Source organism: Pezoporus flaviventris, unplaced genomic scaffold (assembly GCF_033815535.1).
Source record: "Pezoporus flaviventris isolate CSIRO_AGI_PZ_B2104156 unplaced genomic scaffold, CSIRO_AGI_Pfla_v1 ptg000001l, whole genome shotgun sequence".
In the NCBI taxonomy this organism is placed as follows: domain Eukaryota; kingdom Metazoa; phylum Chordata; class Aves; order Psittaciformes; family Psittacidae; genus Pezoporus; species Pezoporus flaviventris.
In genome coordinates, this window is record NW_026892549.1 from 30,680,900 (window position 1) to 30,701,298 (window position 20,399).

Below are 20,399 nucleotides of genomic sequence, written 5' to 3' on the forward strand. Positions count from 1 at the left end.
TGATATTTAAAGTGTGGATCAACTTCAGTGCCCCAAGGAGTGTGACTTCACCAATGCAATATTTGGCAAAAATAATAAAAGAAACAAATTTCTTCATAAATTTTTAAAAAGTTCTTCATAAAATATAGCAGCTATCTGTCTGGATCTAGTGATGCCACAGCACACAGTTTAGAGACTCTAATCAGGCTAGCTGTTTTTCCAAATGGAGCAGATACACATGAATCAATTACTTCAAGTCCAAAATAGAGGTATTCTTCTTAGTGTCCTCTACTAAAATTAATACTATACCTATTAATGAACATAAAAAGCTCTCACAAGCACCTGCATTAGGGTGTAAAGTTAGTTTTAAATGTGTGTGCCTGGTCCCTTATCAGTGAGTTGCAGAGGGCAACTAGTGGTTAATGTCTCATCTTCTGATGAGAACTCTGGATGATCAGTATCAGAACCACTGCAAAAAGGCTTATCATTGAACCATCATGCCCTCATCTCTGTTTATAAATATAAATCTTTTTTCATACAGGGAGGAGAAAAACAGAAGCGACTGACAACATTTATGGATGGGAGAAAGCAGACATTTAGATTCATAAAAAAAATAATCCAGTTGGCTGAAGAAATAACACTAAAAAAAAAAAGTATGTTGTAGGGTAGAAAGAGAGTCTGCCACTAGTAAGCTCTATATAACCTTTCTTTAAAGCTGATATGTACATATCTCATGTTATACTATGGATTTCCCTTGCCTGTTAATGTAAATGTCTAAAGGTCTAGAAAGAAGCATGAAGCCATAAATAAGTGATATTTAACCAATAACACATGACACACAAATAATTTCTGGACCATTAATGAATGTCTCAGGTGTATTATAAAGCATGGGGCCAAAGGTCTCAATTTGCCTTATCTTTCTCACAAAACAGAAATTATGAAAAATCCAGGAATAGTGTATCAGAGAAGAGTGATACTCCTGTGTATCCAGAGACATGCCATGGTTAAAATATGGCTTATAGTCAAGATGAGAGCTCTATTTTTGGTCAAACACTAATTAATTTAATGGATATGACTGTATCTTGGTTTAGGCTTAAATTTAAAGGTTTACTTTACACCAGCCACTAAATTAATTTATGACGCCTTATGCAGTCTGGCACAGGGATTTAGAGTTTTCTACTTGCATTCATATTTACCAACAAATTAGAAATACCTAAACTTTTGGAAGAAACATCTACGGAAACTAGAAGTCAATAAACTTTTAGAAACCGAATGCCAAGGACAGTTGTCCAGAATAGCAAGGAAGAAAGATGACACCAATCTTCATTAGCATAACCTTCCCAAGTTTTTGATTAAATATATAGTCAGCATCTGCATTTTTGCATTTTTTTTCTCAATAGCCAAATCTGTCACTGGGTTTTGTAAGCTAATCTTTTTTGTTCTTGTATTTACCTCAGGGGCTTTTGTATCCTTCCTCTTTGCATACTTGCTACGTGCAGTGAAGCCTTTCCCCCCTCTTCTCCTGCAGCTACACCACAAAGGTGGTGTTTGCAACTCCAGTGTTGCAAACAAAATCTAGAAGAGACCTTAAAATCTATACCTTCCAACTTCTAAATCTTCAGGTAGACTGATTCCATATACACATTTATTTCAGTGATATAAATCAATAGCAAGAGTGTGCGTGGAGGGGGAAATAATTTTCCCCTTTTATTTGAGCAACCATAATTTTCACATCTCAATGTCTGTATCACTTTTTATTTACCATTATGCTAGGCAGTCAGATAATGATTAGAATTAGCACATGATTAGGATTATTAAATTGCCTGTTAAAAAACAGAATTACAGTTTATACTAACTTTTTAACAGGGCAACTAAAAAAGAGTAGGAATCTTTATAGATAATTCAACACACAGAGCATTCAAATTTCCAGGAGATGCTCTATTATTCAGATTGCTAACACGTTCATTGTATATAGAAGATAATTTTGTTTGACAGCAATGTTTAATTTCTAGTAAGTGATTCGTTTCTCCTAACTGTGTAGCTGTAAAGAGCTGTGAGAAAAAACTGAAAGTAAAAGACATCCTTATATGTTTGTCTTTAATTTCAGCTACAACAAACTACCCAAAGGATTTTATCTGACACTTTAATCTCAATATTGATTAAGGGAGATGAAGGAATTTGTTGAGCTTGTTGTTTTTAAACTGTGATTTTCTACAACATTGACATTATGACTCCCATTTGTTGGCTGTCTCAGATACAGATCCACAAAGAAATACTTAGTTGCAACAAAAAAAACTTGCACAGGCACAGGGAAAAAGCCTGAAAGTTAGCATCAGTCCTCAGCCAATTCTCCAGGTAAGCTGTGAGCAGAGCACTTTATTAAATAGATGTGGCTGGGGTTAGACAGGAATAACCTTTGCTCTGGTTTCTTTGTAGGTCGAAAGGCAGTTATTATAAAAAAAAAAAACAAACAAAACCAACCACAAACAAAAACCTAACCAAGAACTGTGTTCTTTCAATTCCACTTTTCCTCAAATTCCACAGCGAAGCAATATTTTACTAAAGACCAGTATTTTGGGAGCATATAAAATAGTACATTGACCGAGTAGCTTTGAAAAATACTACATAGCCCGTTCTCCATCGGTTTTTGCATCTACTAAATGTTTCATATTTTCTAGCCTTTAAAAAGGAACAAAATAGTTAAAAGTGTAAATCTGACACCAGGGTGGATTAAATAATTTCCCAGCAAATTACCCAGCAAAAGTCTGCTGGGATTTCTAGCTCACACCATGATGTCACACAGCAGCTGTACAGGAGGGAGCTTTGCTGAAAGGCCACTGACAACACAAGAGGCACACTGGGGAGAATGTTCTTTCTGACTTGCTTCCTAATCCTCCTCCTCATAGCTGACAGCTCTGACACCTCAGACAAGGCTGAAAATTAACTGTCATTACAAAACGAATGAACGAGAGCCTCAGAACGGGCTTTGAGCTTGTGAATTCTGCTGGCAACTCATCTTTGAGCAAGGGACTCATGAAAACTTTTTAAAAAATGCAACATTTCTAAGAATTAGTGTCCCTTTTTCAGAATTTTTTGACAGAGGTTACAAGTCTTTTTCTTGTTTCACATTCTCATGAAACAAGTCATCTGCTAAACAGCTTAAAATGCCTGAAAGCAGAAAGAACACACACATTTCTCTTCTAAAAGCCCAACCACAGTATATTCTAGTATTATTCCAAATTGTGTTGAATTTCCCTATTTTGAGAAAGAAAAAAATATTTGTTAACAGTGTTTCTGGGACTGAAAGTAATTACTCCTTTGTCAGAGCCTTAGAAAAGGAAAACAACAGAAACAGCAGAAGTCTAGGTAGATAAGTGGCCTCATAAGGAAGGCTGGTGGATACTATTCTGCCACAGAAGTTCCACATGCTTTGTTAGAATTGTGTTACAAATTGTCTGAAAGCTGTCCTGGAGGTTCCAGAGGGCAGAGGAAAGAGGGTGCTGGCTAATGAACCGTGGAATTATAAAAGGTGGAAATGAAAGAGATATATTAGGTTAATATCCAGTTGTGTAAGAGCTGTACATGGTTCCCTAGAGTACATTTTCCTGACATTTTTCTCAGTTTCTTTTAAATGTCTGAACCTAGAGAGTGTCCGTCTTTTCTCTTAATACTTAGTTCCACTGTCTAACAAAGCTTCCTGTCAGGAAACTTTTCTTGGTGTTCAGCCTAAATTTCTCCTTTTCTCAATGGCAATGCATTATTCTAGGTAACCACCTCTTGTGCTTTTGCAAGAAGATAAATTATTCTAAAATTTTAATGTTGATCCTTCACAAATAGTGATTAGCAATTATGTTCTTAGTGCTCTCCCAATTGGCCAAGCTTTAAACACAGAGATCCCATAAATAAACCATGGTGCTACATTTTTCTGTTGTCCTTTGAGACTGCATCAAATTTTTTAATGCTGAGATTCCCATACAAGGGGGGAGGTAGACAGGTGGCTCATAGAGTGGGTTCCCCCCCCGCAAAAGAAAAATATTCCACAGCTGCTTTATCAGGATTCTGGTTTCTCAGTTTTCTGCTTTAAACCAATTTCTTCTACATTATGGAAATAATTCAGATTACAACAGCCTTTTCACTGGATGACCATGGAATAAAAGGAACTGGCTGATAATTCAGTCTTTAGTCATTCTGAGCTTTCCTACCATTGTCAGCATAACAGGAATACAAAAGAGCTGTAGCATGCTGCATGAATATACACTGTATAAACAGTCAAAACTATTAGCCATGTATTAAGTGTATACACGGGTCTTGGCAGAAGACAAGAAATCCAGCACACAAACACATACTTAACAGAAACTCTCTCAGAACAGATCTACTGCAAGTGCCGTTTAATGGAACTAGATTTGAGGAGATTTTTGAAATAAATTCTGTATTTTTGTATGTTCTTTGCCAATACTCATTCAAATACAAATTCAAATCATGTTCTATCACAATATTTGTCTAATTTCTGACATATTCTTGGCATAAGCAGAACAGGGCACAGGTTGAGATACACTGTTTTGAAGCAGAAAAAAAAAATATTTAATTTTTCATTTCTATTTTTTCTTTTCCAGCTTAGGTAATGTCATTGGAACAGTAACCGACATAATAACCTATCATGGATGTTGACATTTTTAAGCAATAAAACTTTCAAACATGCTAACTAAAGATCAAAAAATATTATGAAATCTATGAGGTTTTTCAGATGTTTAATCTCTTTTTGTTTTCTCACTTATTCTTAGAGATTATAAACTACAGATAGTGGTGAATTATTTATTCCTGTAAATTGTGAACACTGTAAACAGTGTAAACAGTACTACATGGACACTCAAGTTTGTAAAGGTTTTCTACTTCAAAATGAATTAGAAAGCTATCTTCTATTATAGGTTCCCTGCTTTTATATTGTTTTCTTCTCATATATCTGGTGTGAGTCAAGACAAAGGAAGTATTAGGGGAAAAAACACTAGCAAAAACTGTATGCACTTATTGTTGCTCAGTAACAACCACACAGAAGACCAATAGACAAAAATTTGGAATAAGTCTGAACCAGCTGGAAAGGGAAGGGATCTTTGCTCAACAGGCCAGGTGCATTGCAAGCTTGCTTTGTCTAGTTTTAATGCTGCAAACAGGATACTTAGCCATCAATATTTTTCAGTATAACTCTTTCTATGACTTTTTTCCAACTCTTTACCTTATTTCCCATTAGACTTAGAGTATTAAATAACAATTTCATACAGTATATAGGACTATGAAAGTAAAGAAAGAACAAGCATCATTGCAATTGCCTAAAAAAGGGTTATAAATAAAAGCGACAATGAGAAAGCTGACGGTTTCATTTACCTGCCACAAAAAAAACGAGTTGAGTCTACCTAAAACACCTCCAGGGTCAAAAGGCTCTGCAGTTTTAGTTAGTTCCCACAATGAAGAAAAAAGCACAATGCTTGCATTAAGCCAACACAATAATGCTCTTGCAGTGGAAATCTGAGACAATGACAGATGAAGACATTAGGAAATATTTAGCTCAGCCACCTTTACAAGAGAAATCTGATTACAAATTTTCAATGAAGAGAATTAAATGAAAGCTTATTTAAGGTCTCTTTCTGCTAACACCATTGCCTAAACATACGCTTTCTTCATTCTTACTCTTCTTTCTCCCATACTAATTCTACTACTTTACTGGAATACAAACATATTTTAATTTAGCTAACATTAACTCTCTTAGTAGTTGGAAGCATTTATGCAGCAGAGAGGAAACAGAAAGCATATGCAAGTATCTGAACAGTTTCCAGCTCTTTTACCTTCTGTACTTTCTGCTCCCTCTATACAAACACACAGATTTAAATATCAACTCACTTTCTGTACTTCCTGCTCTCTCTGTACACACACACTGAAATATAAATTTTTACATTTAATAATCTCTGGTATTAAAGACCTTATGTAATTACAAACATCAAATTATTACAGCAGCAGCTAGAGCCAATTTGGTTAATTAGGCTTGGGTGAATTTATAATCAACTAGTTTTAAGGATAGGTAAAACTGCCTCAAATAGAGTCTAAATATATAACCTTATATAGCAATGGCAAAATGTATAATGGAAAAAAGCATATAATAATATAAATATATTTAAAATTTTAAGCTTAATCTTTAACTGAACTTTGGGATAAAAGGTGGCATTATAATTATTTTGAATGGATGGGATTGCTCACCTACCAGACGATATGTACACGATACATGATGAGACCCTGAATATCATCAGTAGGATACTGATGTCACATTTGCTATGTTTCTTCGACGGACCTGCACAAACTCATTTCTTGCTCTGTATTTTGGAGAGTTCAAGCCGAGGCTGCATGCTGGCTGTCCTAGCTGCAGCCTCAGAGGCAAGGCAGGCTGGCAGCCAGCAAGCATTTGGAAAATTGCAGAACAGACGTGGGCCAAATTTCTCCCTCTGAGGACAAGTAAGCTTACTGCTGTTGCTGGCTATTAGTGTACCAGTGACTTTTTCCCCCCTTCTTTTAAATTAGAAACACACTCACAATAATTCTGTCAGACAAACATCTGAAGAGCAAAACAGGAGCCAGAAATGTAATTCTAACCATGCCTAACCCTAAATCCGACAGTAATTAAGACCTATCTCTCTGTTTTTGTCCTTCTTTCTGACACAGTTCATTGACCAGTATCCATCTTCATGGATCACTGAAAGAACTCAGTAGGTGGCTGAGTAAAGCTGGAAGACACAGACTATTCTTTGCTTCCAGTCCTGCAGTATTAAGTGTCATTGTATACAGTTAAAAGCTACTGACCATTATTTTTTCCTTTGGAAAACAAAAGACAAAGGCCTGCTCCAAACGCCATTGTATGTCTGGATTTGTATTCATTTGACATTACACTACTTTTGAATTGGGCTTTACATTCATAAATATCAGAGAGCATTGCTGAAGAAGTAATGCATTTGAAGTGGCCTGCAATTCTTGAACAACGCAGACCTTGCTCTCTCCTATCATCATTATTCACCAGGCATGGCAGAATGAAGGGCTGAAAGGATCAAAGGGCAGAGCAGCAGCAGTATCTACTAATAATTGACAGTGTAAGCAACACCACTAATCAAGGCCAAAATATAGGACATCGTAAAGGACATTCGAGTTCTCTGGCTTAGCTGACACCATTTAAACTGGGAGCAATTGAGTGAAATGAAGGAAAGTCCTTTAACTATTAGGGAAGTTATAAGTAAAATATGAAAGAGCAAAGTTGCAATTGCTCAAATTAAAAATAAAACTGAACATGAAGCAATTTCATCTAATGTTATTTTGTACTGATATTTTCTAAACCTTCTTCTTCAGTAATAGATAACTGATTTAATGTATAAAAATAGAGGTAGCTTGGGCAAATTAACACCACCACTTACACTTTTACGTTTTAGATTTTGCATTTCCTGACACATTCTTTAAGTACAACACCACAAACCAGTGCCTTTAAAAAAGAAAACAAAAAAAAAGGAACCGGGACAGAAGTGCCAGTAGGTAGGAAGGAGATGAAAGAAGTCCACTGGCAAAGGAAATGGCTGGGGGAAAGCACTGGCTGCTGTCCTGACCGATAATGACTTTCATAATCACTTTTTCCTGAACTGAAGCATGCTTGTGAATTCAACCATTTCCACAGAAGCAAAATGTCACTACATTTTAGCTTCTTATTACTTTTTACCCTAAGACAATAATGGATTTACTCTAATTGTAGTTAGCATTCATTATCATTAATGTTGAACAAGGAAAACAGTTGTCCAAGTGCCTAGAGCCCTCTGATAAATATTAGTGTAAGGCTGTCAAAGTATGAAGAATTGCGTTCTCCTCCAAGGAACAACTAAGTCATTTAGATATGCCAACATACCACGAACTTGACATAGGAAATTCAGCTCTAGTACAGAAGTAACTTAGTTTCTACAGCTTATCCAAGGACTGATGTCTTTATTTGAAGAATCAAAAATGTTTTCCAGTAATAAGAGCTAGAATGGATGGTTAAATAGCAAGAACCTTGTGCCTTTTGCCTACCAACTAATACACAGATGTTAGCAGAAAAACAGCATACAACATTTTAACTTTACTGAACTAAAGCTTTTTAGCCATCATCAAAATATCCATATTTTGCAGTAATCCTGCTGAATAAAAAAGTTAATTTTCCAGGAATAAAGCCAGTGTCCCCAAAGCCAGTTCTTATAACTGCTAAACACTTGCAGATACATGTCAATATTTTTACTCAACAAAGTACAGTGGGATAGTCTGAAACTTCAAAGGAATTTCAGCTGAATGGACTGAACCAAAATATTCATGGTTTGTTTCAACTATATTCTAATTTTTAATTATTTTGTACAGCTCCAAAAATAATTAAAGAAGCAAATATCTGAAGTCTTCAGATTACTATGTTTCACAGCCAGGAACAGTAGATGGAGAACAATTTGTCACTTTCATGGTTGCCTGGAGCTGCTGTAGGAAGCTATGCTATGTTCCCAAACCTGGTAGAGGTCAATAATTGTTTAAAATTATTCTGTGCAATATGCCTGATAATGGAAAACATCCTGATACAGAAAAAAAAGAACAAAACACCTGATACAGATTTCAGTGAAAATACTTTGGCCAAAACCAAGAACTGCCTGTTCCAAATGTACCTGGCAGAAACACAAATAGCAAATGTATCTGGCAGATAGCAACAGGTAGTTTAAAATATCAAGACCTGCCTTTCAATTAAATATTTAGAATGATAAATGAAGCATCATGCTAAACACTTAGCATTCATGTAGAAAATGACTAAGAAAACCACTTTTGCCCATTTGTGGTTATTTGAAAGAAGGTCAGCTTCATCTTAAATGTAAGGTAAAACTCATTTTTTATGCAATTCATTAGCCATTGACAAAGAGGTTGCAACAGGAATAAATGTGACCTATTTAATTTAGAATCCCTCAAACTGCTTTGCTTTTTTTTTCAGAATACAACAGAATAGCTTTCCAAGCAGCAAAATGCAAGCACTACTGCCTCTAATTAAGCATCTCTTCCGAATGAAAGGAGTGTCAAGAAAGTATGTTTCTCCAAGGAAACATCACAACCTTAGTAACACAAACACTTTTCTGTTTCTGCTTCTTCAGTAGGAGCTGAGAAATCAAAGATTATTTAATCCCTTTTCTTGTAATTCTAAGGCTACCCAAATAATTGATGTATAATCAGTGTAAATTGTAGCACTTACCATTATATCCTCAAGTTACCTGCCTGAGAGGGCTTAGCCAAGTTAAATCCTACTATTCTGTTTTCTCAGCTGGCCTCTAGTTTACAATAAAATACTGCTTCACTTTACATCGTTTTATCTACAGATTTTAGTGCAATTTATAAAAAACTGTATTCTACATGACAGCACCTCTGGATTGAAGACAATAGAAATAAACACACCTCCTCAATACAGTTTTGAAGTCCTGATACTATCTATTTTGCAAAATAAGCAAACACAACAGAAGTTAATATTTTTATGTTTGATTACTCTTCTTTTCACAATAGTGTGCCTGCCAGATCAGGTAGTGAGCTAAGTTGTTTTGCGATACCAACAAGGTATTTCTCAAAATTAGAGGCAAACCAAAATGCAGCTGGTGATGCTCACAGTCAGATAATCCCTTCTACAACCTGTTGCCATACATGTAGTGATAGATACTGTCACCTCCTGAACAGCCTGCTGCTTCTCTTGCACAATTGATGTATTTTCCCTCATCCCTTCACATCCCAGGTAACTTCTTTGCAAATAAAACTAAATTAATTTCAGCTACCAGGTTCCAGTTCTTAACATATTTTGTTACATCATCATATTGATATTATGGTGGGAAAAAAAATAAACAGAAGAAGCAGCTTTGTTCGACATTCATGGTTACTACTTAATGTAATACATTACTATTTACTGCAATACCCAGCCTGATGATAAAAGAGCCAGAAGAAAATCCTTTGTTTTGTTATGTTTGATCTTCCACTTAAACTGAATTCAATTTCAAAGTATAATAAGCCAACAGAAAATATTTTTCCGTAATTGAAATGTACCATCTGCTGCAGTAATCAGCAAAACACATCTCAACTCATTTGGATGTTTGATGCACTGTTTCTGTACAACTGACAACAGGAAATATTATCATGATTAGAATACAAAGTAATTTTTGCCTTAGCAGTATTTGTTTCACATATGCATTCAGTGGAGCTGCTTCTGGTAAAGCTAGTTTGTCCTGCTTGTCTCCTACACCAAATATGTGCATTCTCAGAGAGACTAGAATAGGGATTTCATGTGCTAGCCGTTGAAAAAATGAACTTAAGTAAATTTTAGATGTGGGATTTCCTGAAAGCAGGTATCTGACACTCAATTTTCACACAGATTACCTGTGTTGATGGCTCACAGAAAGCTCCATTCTAAATTTCTTATCTCCAGTTTCTGTAGTTTGAAATGTTTTGGTTTTTTAGGTGTGTGGGGTTTTTTGGTTGGTTTTTTTGTTGTTTTTTTACTCAAATGCTCTTATTAGGTAAAATATTTAAAATTTGTAAGTGGATTTGTCAGTTTGAAATAAGATTCATTCAACTCCACATACCAAACCTAATGTGGTTCTGAGGTGAGAGTTTGAGGTCCATGCAATTTTACCTCAAATTAGCCAGTCAATATTGATCAAGCCTTGAAACTATTTTACCCCATGTAGAGCACAGAACTTCATACAGAAATATAGTCTGCACCCTGCAAAGTGTATTAGTTGCAAGAGGAAGAGGTTTTCAGAACAACCCACATCTGAGATTTCTCTGTTGGAGAATCATTTTAAAACTGAAGGCAAACCAGCGGAAGAGTAACATTAAAGAGAATATTTGGGTTGTTGTACATAAATTGTCCCTTGTAGGAGGATTAACTTGCAGTGAATCAATAGCATTTTGTCTTAATCACCTTGTGCAACTCATAAGAGAACAATACTGTCATACAGGACAAGGATAAGAGAGGGACACTTAAATGTCATACAAAAAAAAATTTCCCTTCACTGCCTATATGAACCACATATATATATAAAAAAAGTCTTCCCTTCCTCTTAATCAATGAAAGAACACTGGCGATCAAGACAATCAATAGGCATTTTCTGTTTTATAAGAGAGTTATAATGTTTGAGGTTCTCAAGGGCTACTTTTTCCGAGAAATACAAATTTTAGCTCAACTGAATAATTGATTTATTTGAATCAGTTTCAGTGTAAAGTTCTTATTTTAAGTGTACTTTTCCATGAGACTATTCTAGATGTATGGTGAAAAAAGATTTTAATTTTGCACAGTTAGTTTTCATGTTCTTGTCATGAAAGAGGGACCAAAGGCTGGCAGTGTTTTCAAGGATGGAAAGTGCATGAAAAATAGTTTTTCAAGCACTGGAAATGCTATGTAATGATCAAATTTATGTTTTAATTTTCTATAACAGAAGATAATCAAGAGACAGATAAAAAGATATGTACAAATTTCATTTTTGTTTTTTTCAAGAATAAAGGAACAAAGACTGAAGAGCAAAGCAAATTTGACTTGAGAGCTCTGATCTTAAGTTCTCACTTCCATTCTTTTTTTGCCAAAACCAAGTGTTCTTTTATTTAAATTATCCCAATCGTTACAAGTGTATTTTAATTATGTTTAAATTGAGAGATATATGTAGGAAAAGTTAAGGTGGCTCCATGAAGAACTAAGATGGTGTGAGGAGACTTTGGGAGGTATACAAATGCTCGTCTAGTCTTATTTACCTTCTGGTATGAATAATTCTTCGTACCATGCTTTTCCACCCCATATCTCAAAATCTGATGAAAATAATTCTATTTTACATGCACCAAGTGTACTAAAAGCAGAGCAGTTAAACAGCAGCAGAGCTTGAAGGAGAATTGAGTTCTATTCTCCCACTGAGTAGCCCATCAAATTATCCCAACTCATATTAATCATACACAGTTACTTGCTAAGGTAATAATAACTATTGTAAGAAAAGTCAGATACTGTTCAGGTAATCAAGTGACAGATGTCAGAGGTTCTGCATGTTAACTGACAACACTGATGTAAAGTTCAGCAGTCACTGAAACCATTTGTTTCAGTTCCATTCTAGGGTTTTGTTTGAATTAGTGCATTTCATATATTTAATTTTGCAGTGGGAATGTACTAGAATTTCAGATATCTGTAGATTGTCTACTCTAGTTTGTAATTCTTATTTAGCTGTATTTAGTATTTTCTCTGATTTCTGGAGAACAAATTCAAGATCAAACTCTTAACTTGAGAAACTTTCAGTAGCAAAAAAAAATAAATAAATAGAAGAAATTCACTATATTTCAGTATTTTTTTAAGTATTTGAAAGAATAATTAATTCCATCTTCACAAACTCCAAGTTCCAAAGCAAACAGAGGCATAAAATTAAAACTATCGGAATGAAGATTTTGTTTCTCAATCTTCCATTGTAATTGAAATAAAGCAAAGATGCTTCCACTTAACTAGATGTTTATATGTAGATTAAAAATGAGGGAATTTTGGATTATATTTTTCAACTGCTTATGTTTACTCTTATATTCTGTCCTATATTCTATTGCTAGGAAATAAAGAACATTGGTTAAGGTTTTTTTTCTAAATGCATGTATAGTTATTAGAATTCTAACAACCTCTTAGCAACTCTTCTACTTTTCTTTTTGCTTCTATAGTTCCTGCCAAGTTGATTTATTTCCACTGAGTGAAAAATTACAAAACATAGATCCGATATTTGGACCTTTTCTGCTTCTTTCCATTGGGAAACTTGGTGTATTGGCTGTGCATAAACCCTTGCACATTGTCATAACACAAGATATTTGATTCTGATTAAAACAAGGCTATTAATTTTCTTCTCCTATTGATGTAATTCTTTCAGAGAGCATGGGACAGCCTAATCTCCCTCACAGTTATGCAACAAAAATCTTCATAGGTTATTCACATATTTCTCTCACACTTTTTTGGTCTGCTGTTCCCAGTCTGGATTCTGTCAAATATTAACTATGGGATGAGAAGCAAGTCTTAAGTGAACATCTTGTTAGAGATTATGTGTGCTCCTATATGTCATACAAGCTTCTCAAATGAAAAAGCAGGTTTTATGTGTTAGAGTTTCAAAGTCAATGAGGCTTTGAAGAACAGGAAAGAGTCAGAAGACAAAGGAAGACTCAGAAGAAAAAGAGATATCCAGCATCGATGTCATGCATGAGCACCAGTTCCAGCTTTAAAACTCTCTCTGGAAACATGGGAATCTAACCATAAAACAAACAGTATTTCCAGAATCTGAATTCTAGACTTATACGGGTTATATGAGTTCAAGTAATTGATGTTAGTTAAACTACACACAAACATCACATATTCCATAGTTTTCTCATAAATCTGTACATACGATTAACTAACAAGCAGGCTAAAAATCTTTTGTATTTCCAATATGCTGAGCTGTCAGCTGTCTCCCCAGACAATCTATGGATACAAATACACAAAAGTTATTGCCACCCACACAGAGGTGAATGCTAGCCTTGATTTCAGCATTTTGGGATCCTAATTTGGGGCCTATTAGTGAGAAGACAGACTGCTTTATTATTTGAAAAGCTGTTCACCGTGATTTATGGCCTTGTATTAGCCTCCTCATCCTGAGATATTAGACAATCATACTTTGTCACGGACAATGCGAGGTGGGGAAAACATACAGCATTCATCTTTTCTTGCCATCTAGGACACTTTTCATCTATTGTGTTTTTTCCTCTAGCATATAATTTCCTTGGAATCAATTTAAATTGGAAACGTTAATGACCTTCTCTGAGTCTTACACTGCCTTTTCACCTACTCTAAGGGTTTTTCTGCAAAGATATTAAAACCCCAAAACCCCAAACCTTTTAGTGTTTGCAGCGTTTTCTCCACAAAAAGGCATGCAAGTCTCTTTGGTGATTATTAAAGGGTTTTAGCTAATTATAAATTAGGCAGACCCAAAATAATTTGTGTAAACATTTCTACACATTAAGTTATTAAAAAATAAAAGTTTTATTTGCTATAAGAGAGGCATAGTATTTTTTTTAAGTTCTAAGAATTTGTACACAAACACGGCAAAAAAGGAAAAACAGAGTAAAAAGAAATTTTAGAAATTAAGACTGCAGGTTTCTAAGACCATGCCTTCACAAATAACTGTCCTGGAGCCCAAGAGCAGGTACTGTTCTAAGGGGATTATTGCCAACTGGTAGTGGGGATTTTGTTCGGTTTTTTTTTTTGTGGGGTTTTCGTTGATGTTGTTAGGGTGCTTTGTTTTGGGTTTCTAAGATACTCATTAGGCGGCCAGTTAAAAAAAAAGTAATAATCATACATTGTTGTTTTGATTCCCTGAACAGGATCAAGTACCAACAAACTGGTACATACAGAGATGTTCCTGCACTACATTTTGAAACCTCCAAGTTGAAAGGAATAGATTCATGACAGGTTCAGTACTTCAGGTGAAGAAAAGCAGAAGTATGAACAAGATCAGTATATTCATACAGAAGAAATGTAACTTAATCCAAACAGCATACAGCAACTGAAAGGAAGAGAGCTCCACAAACCTACAGTCACTAGCTGTGTGTTTGAATGCATTCTTCTCTGGTTTGAGGGCTTAAGCATTCTCCAGACAGATGAATTTACATGTTAGTAATACAGTGATTTGTAGAAAAATAATTACCTCTGGGAGGAAAACAGAAGATCAATGGAAAATAGTAATTTGAGGATCCCACTGAGGGAAAACAAAAAGAGAAAAAAAAACCCAAACCACAAAAAAACAAACAAAAAAAACCCCACACAACAAAAAACCCACTGAAAACAAACAAACAAACAAAAAACACACACACAAAAAAAGGAGAAACAAAAAAAAACCCAAAGAGGAAAAACTTCAAGCATTTCCACATTGGAAATAACAGTTGTTTTTTTTTTTAATGTGGAGCCAGCCAACAAGGTTTTTGCCATCTTTGTCTATCAACAGAAATATCCACGTTATGCTTTATCCTAAGCTAACAAACAACTACATGCAAAATACATGCAGAATGAAAACAGATACTGACATTTGAAACTGCTATGCCACAAAATAACTGCACGCCTCAGGCAGGGTCTGCTGCAGGTCATTTAAAATGATAAACCAAAAGGTCACATAGGATATAATAACTGATCTTTACAATTGCCTTTTTGAAGGATGTATCACCTGAGGACACACAAAATTGTTGAACGGCAGTAGTCGAGTCACAGCACTGAAAACTTAGTGAAAAAGTGATGTTGGAATACAGAAGTATAAAGACATAATGGATGTTTTTATAAAACCTTGGGAAAAAAAAGTATGGCTTTGCTGTGTATGTGGGGTAGATGGACATAGGTTAGCATTTTATCTCCTTACTATTAAAGTGCAAGAGACATTTCATTGGGAACCCCTATATAATTCTTGATACTAGGAGAAGAATAGGAGGCAAAAGTCTAGTGTTTATGGATTAAAATATATGTATCTAGATAAAAAAGGACAGCCATAAAAGCAGAGTGTTCTTGGCCATCACATTTTTCCTCTCCCCCCATCCCCAAATGAAAAAAAAAATAACACCCTCTCCCCCCAAAACTGTTACAGAGACAGTCCCCAAATCAAGTGCTTTGGGATAAAAATATTTCCCCTCCACAGCAGGAAAGCTGGGCTGGGTTGCTTGCCTTGAGGAAGAGCATCTAACCGAATCAAGGACTCCCACTGCCATGTGAGTGCCCTAATAGCGGGCCATCATACAACTCCAAATGCTCCTACTTTCCATAAAAGAATTCCCCTTTGACACCTCAGAAACCTCTCCAAAAGTATCTTAATAAAGTGGTCAGTTAAAAATAAAATAAAATAAAATAAAATAAAATAAAATAAAATAAAATAAAATAAAATAAAATAAAATAAAATAAAATAAAATAAAATAAAATAAAATAAAATAAAATAAAATAAAATAAAATAAATTTCAAGCCATCTTAACTATACTAAATTTGCATTAATAAAGATTTAGGTTTTCATATCTAAAATACCTGAGCTGAACTCAGAGCAAAGGAGGTAAACAGTACTGAGCATTTAAGCATCCTAGATGTTCAAGTGCCACTTACTCAGAAAACCTGGACATTTAGGGCCTGAGGTCTGGGCAAATATCAATAGGATTTCAGTCTGAACGTACCACTGATACTTTTGAAATTACCTTTCTCTCTTTTTTGCACTTCATTTTGCCAATTATATCAGACTGATATGACTCACATAGCAAACATTCTTCTTCAAGTGTGTTAAAAAACAATACATGAAGTTGTCAAAATAATTTAGAGACCAAAAAAGGCTAAACCAAAACAACATTAAAACTCAACCAGCAAACTTATAAGGCTTGCATTTATATTATTATTTTGGGTGATGACATACACATAGTGAACACCTAGGTGAAAGCATCAAAACAGAAAAATGTCAGCAATTCTATGAGTATATTATTTTTGATAACGAGGCTAAAAATCATAATCCCTTTAGTCATTTTGAGACTGTTATTTCTTATCAGCCAAAAGGTGCCATGTAAATTGTGCTGTTATAGATATTCTTACATCACCATAAATTTTTCTGCAGGCAGAGACAGATAACGAGATTACTTTTGAGATATGCTCTTCTGTTCGCAGTAAATCATACCCACTGAAATCTCAGATACAGAAATAGCCTTCCTCTTGTCCTGTATGTTAACCCTTTGAACTTATTTTAAATGTCTTAACACCAAGAAGCCTTGAGGTGGCTGTCTTGCTGAAATCATATGGTTAAAGAGCTGGGCAATTTGCGAGGAGGAAGGCTGGCTAGTGTGTCCTGGGCTGACAAATAAGTTGTAAATTCAAGTCAGGAGAAAAAAAAATAAAAAATGAAAAATCAGTCCATATTTTCAGTCGTAAAATCTTTAAAAAACTGTAAAACTGAAATAATAGACTTCAAGCATTTTGATGATTCTTTTTGCTTCAGTTACCTTCAAGAACCCGGTCGCTGGGCATCTTCATGGTTTGAAAATAAAATGCTTTTGTCCTGGCTCAAATGAAATATTTCATATTCAAATAGTCAATATTTCAATAAAAGACTTATAAAAAAAATAATTTATACGTTCTGGTTTTATGTTAGTGACATACCTGAGGTACTCTGGTGCCAGCAGGAAGAACAGACAGCCACACTGCCTGGGGACCAGCAATGGTCAGAAGGGATGGCGGCCCTGACTGGAGCCCAGTGGCTGCCATTCATTAAAAACACAACAAACATTATCAGAAAAACACAGTTGGAGAGGTCCATCTAGGCACTTTAGAAAGTCTTCACATGCACATCAATATTTAAAACGTTTTCTTCTTTCATGTGAATCAGCAGGAAAATCTGTTTTAACCAGACTACAGACTCCCTGAGAAAGCAGCAATTAAAATCTGTTATCCACATCCTACTGCTTCCACTTTAGGGATTTCTTTTTCCCCCACTCTCTACAAAACTAACAGCAATACGAGATTTTGCATTTATGATTTCACACTGCAGGGAGCAAAGTGCAGCCTGTCGCCACTGTTATGGCTGCAGTCAGGTCACAGTTACAGGTACGAACTGAGGATATAGTTAAATAATTCAGTGCTGGGACAATTTCAAACTTGCATATACACAGACACGCAACACTACTCAAAGTTATGTGGGTGAACTGAAACCTTTAGAAGTTCGATCCTGTATTACTATTACCCTGGTTCCATAAGACTGTCAAAGAAATTAAGGACACATCACATTAATACTTCACTTTGCAATGGGTATAGAGAATCTAATGACAAAACACAGGATGAACAGTAAGAAAAGGAGACACAGTGCAGCACGAAGCCATCACTAAGCATACAGAGAAGACTGCTGACTACCACACATTTAACCTGGAATTCATAGTTGACACAAAATGACATCCAGTTTAAATCATATCTCTATGTGGGTACAACATACAGGCTGTCCCAGCTTGGAGCGCTGTTGATACAATGCTGTATCTAAATTACAATAGAAGCGTGCTCCTGGTAGGTTGCAGTTGCTTAAGCAAAGAGCTGCTCTAGCACAAAGTTTGCCTTACCAGACAAACAGCAAGAGCTGAAGACATGCCCATATTAAGCATTTTCCTGCACTCAGCAGAGCTGGCCAATATCCTCTAAGAAATATTCTATTAAAAAAATGCCAAGTGCTGAGCTGTTTGAACCTCTTCAATTTGACAAAGTTTCAGTAAATCAATAGCAAATTTCTGAAGGATTTTAGTTAACATTTGCAGCCTTCCTCATCCTAATACCTTCATACTAATACAATAAGCATAGTGCCCAAGAAAAAAAAAAAAGAAAAAAGATTATTGATCCAAGTACTTCGAGACATAACTGATTATTAACAGGAGCCAGTAAGAAATATTGCCCTTTGGTTCAGTGCAGTGTAATTAAGGATATTAATCAAGTCCATGTGTTTTCTTGTGCAGATTCTTGTCTTCTCTATGAATAGTAGCTTGGGATCCAAAAGGGTAACGAATACTGTAGCTAGTACAGGAATAACTACACAGAATATGGAAAAATACAGCCATCAATTATAAAATGCTGGTAGGTTCAATCACATCATTTTCTTCAAAGAAAGCATTATTAACTTTGAAAGACAGCAAGCTATCAGCACTGGGACAGGCAATGGTAAAAAGCAAAGGATACTGGTAGCCAACAGCATTTCTACAGATGAACACAAGTTGCTAGAAATGTTTTAACAAATTGTACAATATTGTCAAAATTGCAAATATTGTATCCTTGGAAAAAGAAGCAAACACTGAAAACCAGATGACACATCTAAGAGGAGAAGAACGAAAAAATTAATTTAAAAAAAAGGGCAGGAAGTAGAGTGGAGGTAGAGCTTTCAGACTCTGAAAGAAGGTCCCCAGCAAAGCAAAAAAGGATAATGCTGAATTTTTGGCCCAGCTTTGTTCCCATATTCCCAAAACTTCTCAGAAAGTTTTTCCTCAAGGTGCATTTCCGTAGCATCATTCCTTGAATGCTAGAAAGTTATTTTATACGTTAGTACATCCTGGTAGTTGCCACTTTCCTACCTGCAAATACACACCTTTTGATAAATCTTTATTGCATTAGAACTACCATTATTTTCAAACCACCGTCCTAGACTTTAAAGTGCATACAATGTTACACATGAGAAAGAGAAAACCTAAGGATTAATCAACTGGCTTCATACTCTTAAGTGCCGGGCTTTATCCAGCCAGTATTGTCCACTTTGAATAAAAGTATTCCCATCAGTACATTACTGCCATTTATTCCTAACGTACTCTTAAGCTTTTGTTGTGCAAGCATAAAGGGGACAAAGACAGATAAGGATGATCTTTCAGAGCATTCTGCTTTCTAGTTTTATCCCATACAGAAGAATCTCCGTGCATAAAGTACGGAGTAATAATGTTAAGGATATCTGACTAGACAAGAAATATTACTTATAACAGCCCAGACTTCCCCTATTCTTTTCTGTGTAGATTTTTTGTCAAACAATCATGCATCTGTAAGAAAATCCCCTTCAGATTTCATCAAGCATTAAATAAAGTTTCCAGATGAAAAGACACGCCAGTATTTTGGTACAAAAGAAAATAAAATGCCACCATCTTTTGAACATAATTCTGTTGTTCCTGTACAAGATACCAGATATTTCAGACATGATTGATAACCTTTCAATATGTGCAGGGAGCTCCAGTTTCTCTGCATGTAATCTCTGAGAAGAAGCTGACGTCTGATTTCCATCATCCCTTACCAAGGCTTCTTTAGCAGTGGCCTGAAACCCAGGGCAGCAGGTGACCTGCTGTCAGCACCAGTTGGATTATCTTTGCATATGACCCATGCGTAAATCTCTATAGCATAGGATCAAAGGTAAGCGGATGATATGCAGCTGGCTGTAGTCTTAACTATATATAGGTTTTATCTTATCTGCCTACTTAAAAATGAATTGAGAAATATTCCTTTATGCATATGACCTCAGTATAGTCTAATTTTAAATGAAAAGGAACAAAAAAAAAGAGAAGGCTGAACGGAGACCTCATAGCAGCTTTCCAGTATCTGAAGGGGGGGCTATAGGAATGCTGGGGAGGGACTCTTCATTAGGGACTGTAGTGATAGGACAAGGTGTAATGGGTTGAAACTTAAACAGGGAAAGTTTAGACTGGATATAAGGAGGAAGTTCTTTACTGCTCACAGTAAGGTGGTGAGGCTCTGGAATGGGTTGCCCAGGGAAATTGTGAATGCTCCATCCCTGGCAGTATTCAAAGCCAGGTTGGACAGAGCCTTGGGCGGCATGGTTTAGTGTGGGGTGTCCCTGCCCATGACA

At 35.6% G+C, this 20,399-nt stretch overlaps 1 long non-coding RNA gene across 1 annotated transcript; it reads right to left on the reverse strand.

Annotated features, from left to right (window-relative positions):
- Nucleotides 1-7,948: 7,948 nt before the first annotated feature.
- On the reverse strand, nt 7,949-17,271 carry LOC133265555 (uncharacterized). The gene is made up of 2 exons (XR_009742023.1): nt 17,186-17,271; nt 7,949-8,525 (listed from the first exon to the last, which is right to left on the reverse strand). It is a non-coding gene; the product is annotated as an uncharacterized LOC133265555 (long non-coding RNA).
- Between the last annotated feature and the right edge of the window lie 3,128 nt (nt 17,272-20,399).